The sequence below is a fragment of the Palaemon carinicauda genome, chromosome 37 (genome assembly GCF_036898095.1).
Source record: "Palaemon carinicauda isolate YSFRI2023 chromosome 37, ASM3689809v2, whole genome shotgun sequence".
NCBI lineage: Eukaryota > Metazoa > Arthropoda > Malacostraca > Decapoda > Palaemonidae > Palaemon > Palaemon carinicauda.
Genome location: NC_090761.1, coordinates 42,413,956 through 42,421,455, shown reverse-complemented (window position 1 = coordinate 42,421,455; position 7,500 = coordinate 42,413,956). Strand labels below are relative to the sequence as shown.

Sequence of the window (7,500 nt, the reverse complement as noted above, 5' to 3'; positions counted from 1 at the left end):
AAACATATAAATATATATATATATATATATATATATATATATACATATGAGCAAATTAAGTATGTTTTCACCACATTAGAGAATCCATTATACGAGTAATTATGTGTATCCTAGAAATTATCGTATATTAAAATCATAAAAGAAACAATAGTCTTGAGTGAATGTTTTATTTTCATATTAATCTACACTACACATAAAAATACATCATCATCATCATCATCATCATCATCTCTTCCTACACCTATTGACGCAAAGGGCTACAATTTTGAAAAAGACAACTTCTATGCAGTGTAGTAACTTTATCAAAGAAACAAATGCTAGAAAACAAAAACAAAAAATCGATAGAAAAAAAATAGTAAAGCCTAAATGGAAGAAGGTTACACAAGTTAATTAAATTAGATTTGTGAGATTTCAAGGACACAATTAAAAAAAAAAAAAAAACATAAAACCAATATGGAGTCACGCGAGATACCTTAGTCATTTTCATTTTCCATAAGTGATCAAATAGTTTTCCTCAGCCTTTTTCTAGCTCTTCTGCTTAAAGATCACCCACTCATCCATCTACACGCACATACATACTATGTTATTATTATTATTATTATCATTATTATTATTATTATTATTATTATTATTATTATCATTATTATTATTATTATCATTTCTTACTTACTTACTTACTTACTTACTTACTAAGGTACAACCCTAGTTTAGAAAGCAGAGTTCTATAAGCCCAAGGGTTTCAACTAGGAGAATAGCCCAGTGAGGAAAGGAAACCTCAACCCAAGACAGTGCAAGACCATGGTACAGAGGTTATGGCACTACCCAAGTCTAGAAAACAAAGGTTTGAATTTGGAAAGTAGCCATTGAACAGAAGAGAATGTGGAAGAGAATGTGGAAAGAATAGGCCAAACTAATAAGTCTCTAGCGGTAGTATCTTAACATCCTTATATGCTTGATAAATAATCACATTAGCAAAGGACGAACAGACAAACGAAGTAATATTAAAGGAAGTAAATCTGAATATAATTGAAGAACTAATGAGTCAAATCTTCAAACATTGTATTAAGAGTTTCTTGTTACCCAATGATCCACACCCCAAGAATTTCATAAACATTTTGAAAACGTGCTTATAAATTCTTGAACGTTTTCAAATAATACTCACAAGATAAAAATCAGGAGTAATTAACATATATAAATAAACTTCAGCAGACTAATCAAAACGGAAAAGTTATAATTATAAGCACAAAGACATTCCAAACAATTTCTAGGCCATATAAATCCAACTAAACAAGAGAGAGAGAGAGAGAGAGAGAGAGAGAGAGAGAGAGAGAGCCTTGTGGTCTCACTGTTAAGTATAATAATGCTAACATCCCAAACACCCAAACAATTTCTAGGCCATACGAATCAAACTAAACAAGAGAGAGAGAGAGAGAGAGAGAGAGAGAGAGAGAGAGGGGGGAGAGAGAGAGCCTTGTGGTCTCATTGTTAAGTATAATAATGCTAAGACACTTGAGAACCCCTAAAACCTCTTCTCCATGAAAAGCTGCATAAAGATAAGATCGTGGTGACTTATCACACGTCAATCAACTTGGCCAACTGATGGTTCATTTCTCTCTTCTTATCCTATTCACCGGTAGTAACGTGATGCAAGGAAGACCACAGTTCGAGTCACTTAGGTACTGCAATACACAAACGTCCAACCACAAGAGGAAATATATAAACATGCACACATGAATATATACGACACACACACACACACACACACACATATATATATATATATATATATACATATATATATGCACACACATAACAACAACAACAACAACAACAAAAGTAGCCGTTTCTAGTCCACTGCAAAACAAAGGCCTCAGACATGTCTCGGGTTTGGCCATTTTATCAATACGCTGGCAGCAGCGGATTGGTAATGGTAGAGACTTTAGCCTGATCGCTCAGAGCAAACCCACCTAGTATGAGTGGACTTGAATAATACGGCATTGCTTATCCCGGAGATACATAAACTCATTCACCACGTTAAGGTATCCCCACTCAGAAGGGGATATATACAGACACACGTGGGTGGGTGTTTCTATCCTTAGAATTGTGTTCGTCGTCAACGCCAAACTCAGATAAAGATCAAGAATTGAAACACGGTTAAAACAATCAGTAGATAAAAATCTTCACATTTCGCGATAATTCTGATAATCACACCTTATTTAAGGAACTGGGTACACTCAAGAATAAAATCTTAAATATTACAGCAATTTAACTCCCTTTTTCAGTATTCAACTGCCAGTTCGAATGACTGAACAATCTTGCTATTCGTAGGTAATCAAGTCACACTCTAGATAACAAGATCAGGGCTCCTGTCAGTCACGCTAAGTTGGTCTTCCTTACTGAACATCCAGTGTAAGGAGGTCGGGTCCACTATACCCTTCAAATGACCGCTAAAGTACTGGGAGGGGAAAGGAGATTAGAGGGTCCTACTGCACGAGAGTTCCTATCCGGAGGATTTTGCCAACATTGCCTGGAAATTTGATGAGTCAGGACTTCAGGGAGGATGCCTGTAGGCTGATTCACCAAATACCCTTTTAGGGTGAATCATGTTAAGTAATGGATTCTTCAAGGGAGTGGAATATTTTTATGTGGAAGACTAATTAGCTAAAACACAACACAAAATAGTCCTTAAGAGATTCCTGCAATGACAATATCAGTGACTCTGGCTTTACAATTGGACAAGAGAGTAATATCTTCGATTTCCTCGCAGAGATTAATATCACAAAAAGAATTGAGGGAATCTAAGGTAGAGAGGTTTCCCATAGCTAATAACAAACCAAAGAATCATCAGAAGAGTCAAAGACCCAAAATTTTCATAGTATTCAAAAGCAACCAAATATCTATATAATGTAAATCAATAAATATGAGCAGAGAAAATATTCTGAATAACCTAATGACTTTAACAGGCATTTAAGATGAATCCCACAAACCCAAGTAATTTCTCAGCGAATGATAAACAAAAGGTTTCATAACACCAGTAACAAGACTTTGGTGATTTCAAATCAAATAAACCGATACTAAGAACATTTCATGTATATAAATATATATATATATATATATATGTCTATATTTATAATATATATATGTTAATATACACACATATATATGCATATATTAGTATATATACATATACACATGCATATGCATACTATATAAACTTATATACATATTGCAAGATCCAGTAGAATATATGAAACATTTTAGTACTTAGCACTTTCGTGCTTTTATTATACTCTTCTTATGTATACAATAAGTGTATATATACATATATTATATATGTATATATATATATACATATAGTATATATATATATATATATAAGAGACTATATATATTACATATACATACATATGTATACAAGAATATACACACACACATATATATAGATATATTTACATATGTATATATTTATATAAATTTAACAAGCTACATACATGTAAATATTCAGAGAGAGAGAGAGAGAGAGAGAGAGAGAGAGAGAGAGAGAGAGAATCTACTGGTTATATTTATAGCATAGACTATACGTATATATACATGTGCATAAATAAAAATATAGTACAGTATAGACTATACATATCATATATGCATTTACATAAATAAAAATAGACTATATATATGTGTATATATATATATATATATACATATATATATATATATATACATGTATATATATACATATATATATACATATATATATGTAAATATACAGAGAGAGAGAGAGAGAGAGAGAGAGAGAGAGAGAGAATCTACTAGTTACATTTCATCCAAACATAGAGATACTTATGTTAGTTACGGTCAAAATTATGTCTCATCTAATCGATCTAGTTATTACGGCCATTGAAGCTCTACGCCTAGATAAACACATATTTACATACTGCACATTCATGAATATATATATATATATATATATATATTAAATGCAAAGGATAGAGTAAAGATATTTCTTCAATATTATTTTACTCTAGTATTCATAAATCCACTCTCTCTCTCTCTCTCTCTCTCTCTCCTCTCTCTCTCTCTCTCTCTAATAACGGCCATGACACTTCCCCGATGATTTCCTTCCGCAAAATCAACTACCGTGTGATGAATACAAATCATCCTCGAACAATCATCTCGCAAGCATTCCTATCTTCGCCTCTCCTTCCAATACCCAATATTCCTTCAATACCATATGTTCTCCGCCATTCTCTCTCTCTCTCTCTCTCTCTCTCTCTCTCTCTCTCTCTCTCTCCAACCCTTTTCCTACACCACCACCAGCAACACCGCAGAAGCAGCAGCCAGCTGCATAATCGATATCAGGCTGCACAGTCTCCCAGAACACCCCCCCCCCTACCTCCAGTCGTGTGGTACCCCCTGGCTCAGGGTCACCCTTCTCCCTTCAACCCCCCTAACACCCCCCCCCGCACTGATCCCCCAGATCCGATGGTAATGGTGGGCGAAACATCTTGGCGCCGATACCCCCCAACCCCTTCAAGACCTCAGCCTTACATATTCGAATCTTGTTATTATTGTTGATGCTATTTGTGTTTTAGGCGCATCCTTTCTCTTGCCTTTTAGGAAAGTTTGGGCTAAAATATTCCATTTTCCTTTTTGCAGATGCTATAAGACGATAAGAAGATTAATTTTCACGACAAAATATTAGATAAATAAATAACGTTTAGAGGCTACAGGAAGAGGTATACCTCATAGGCAGAGTTCTAGTATAATGAAATTTAGGCCTCAGCGTTTTTCACAATGCCTCAAACATACTAACATAAGCAATTAAAATACAGTTTTACATACAAACTCACTAAATAGTAGATGATAGCAGTTAAACAAGTACTATAGGTAATATATAATGAAACTACTCCAGTAATATCTATCTATACACTAACAACTAGCTCCTTTCCTAAGATAGACTTTCCCTCCTTAACAAAAACCTCACTCTTAAAAAAATCAGAAGTAAATTCTAACAGCTGATATCTAGCTATAACATAAGCCCAACAGCTGACTGTAAAATCCTCAGCTGTTAGTTTCCCAGATTCCTTGGAATTTAACATCTTTTCTTTACATCTATATTAATCAAAAAACAAATATACGTATTAAATTTTTTTATAATTAAATAGCGATTATTATATAAACGCCAGACCATGAAAATATCAAATTCCATGATACATCGTAAATTATATTACTTGAAAAATATGTAATAAAATAATTAAGATTGTGAAATCACATTAACTTCCTTGATTATGCAACAGGAATCAACGACTCCAGGCACATTGGATTAGGAATCCTCCTCATTTCTACAAAAATAAACAAACCGGAATTAAATCGCTAAGTTTTCCTTTTTAATTATTTTTCTAAGTTTCATCAATGGACCCAGGACGTGCCTGGCTCGTAAAATGTATGTTACAGTCTTGGACTTGAATATTCATGGCCGAGTTCATTTCTCAACATGAGAGAGAGAGAGAGAGAGAGAGAGAGAGAGAGAGACTTGATAAAAGAAAAACAAAGAAAAAGTGCGAAGATCACGTTATGTTTTTTATTTCTTTTAATAGAACAGTCCAAATACCACGTCATGTCATTCTTTCATTTCTTTACATAAAAAGTACGAAAATTACGTCATGCTTTTTTTCATTTCTTCCAATAAAAAGTGCAAAGATTATTTCATCTTTTTTCCTGTCTTTCAATAAAGAGTTGAAAAATCACGTCATTTTTTTCATCTTTCAATAAGAATGGAAAGATTAAGCTTTTTTTTCTTTTCTCTTTCAATAAAAAGATTCAAAGGTAAATTTTTTTTTTCATTTCTTCCCTTAATTTACATCTGATTTCTATTTTCTAAGTAAAATTATAATAATGAAATAGAAAACTACAGATTTCAAAATAACTTTCGCGCTTGAGTACCTCCTCATTTAAAATTAATTGAGACATCATTCCGTTAATGTCACGTTACATCAACATCTCATATCCACATTAGATCTCTGAACATCATAAAGTCCCCCCCCCCAAAAAAAAAAAAAATCTTTAAAGAGAAAACGTTATGATTTCCCTCTACGTCCTTTTTTACTCACCAGCAAACTGCAATTCAGATAAAAGTCCCGAAGATAAGAAAGGAAATTCTAGAAAAGGAAGATGGAAAATGAAAGGAAAAATAATAAAATAAAAAAAATAAAAAAACTGGTAAAAAAGGAAAAGGTTATGATTTCCCTATGCATCCATTTCACTCACCAGCAAACTGCAATTCCGATAAAAGTCCCGAAAAAAGGAAGGAAAATTCTAGAAAAGGAAAATAGAAAAGGAAAAAAAAAATAATATAAAATAACTGGTAAAAAAGGAAGAATTAGAATCTAAAGGAGTAAAGTCACAGGGTGTTCTTCCACAGACAATTCCAGGGGGCTCCTTCCTTCCAACACGAGGGAAGTTTGGCAAACGATCAGGAAAATCACCGGCCATTGATTCGCTTCACTGGACACAAACTTCCTTACACCATGGATTAGGGTGCGGTTGGAGGGCCAAAGGGGGGAGGGGGGGAGGTCACGAGAGGTCTAGGAGAGAGTACTTGTTTGTGATGCTAAGTGTGGGATACTTTGAAGTGTGCACATCTATCTTGCTTTTAATAATTGACTGATTGTAATTTATTTAGCACGGCTCTTGGATACCAGTTCATAACTGATCTTGAGCTGAAGTTTACTATTTTTTTTTTTTAACCGCCAGTCTAAAGTTTTAAAGGCCACTCATGAATGACAGAGGCAAGGGACAGTGACATTGCCCTATCAAGCAGGACAGTACCCTAGAAACTGACCATATATTCATATGATCAACGCCCAAGCCCCCTCTCTAGACAAGCTCAAGCTAGGACCAAGAAGGGCCAGGTAATGGCTTCTGATGACTCAGCATATAGACCTATAGGTTCCCCCAACCACCCCCCGCCATCCTTACCTTACAAGGATGGTGAGGTTGCAGCAACCAAAGAAACTATCGAGCTTGAGCGAGCCTCGAACCCCAGTCTGGTGTTCACCAGTCAAGAACGTTACCACATCGGCCACCATAACCCTTGGATATCATCGTGAATCGCGAAATAATAATAATATCAATTATATTAATAATGATCTTCCCTTATTTTTATAGCAAAAATTACCTCTTTGAAAAATGACAATCGTAATTTTAAAAAAAAATAAAACTTAGTAATACGCAACCTCGCCATTCAATGGAAATACCCCTAAGTTACAAATATACATAAAAAAAAATTATCAAATAGTGAATATTGTCATGTAACTCAAATGTTTCTTTGAATCCAGGTGAAAATATCAAAGGTAACATCTAGCTATAGTAAAAACTAGCAAAGATCAAAAACTCAACATTCATTTAACTAGCAAACACCAATACGAAAATACTAAGAATTGGTAAGGTTTAATAAAAGGTAAAAAAAAATATATAGATTATTTTCAACGTACGACAATACTA

The 7,500-nt window shown here is 34.0% G+C and overlaps 1 protein-coding gene across 15 annotated transcripts in view; it reads right to left on the bottom strand.

Moving 5' to 3' along the window:
• Positions 1-7,500, bottom strand: part of unc-104 (kinesin family member unc-104) — a 348,954-nt gene that overhangs the window by 230,956 nt on the left and 110,498 nt on the right. The window lies entirely within an intron of this gene.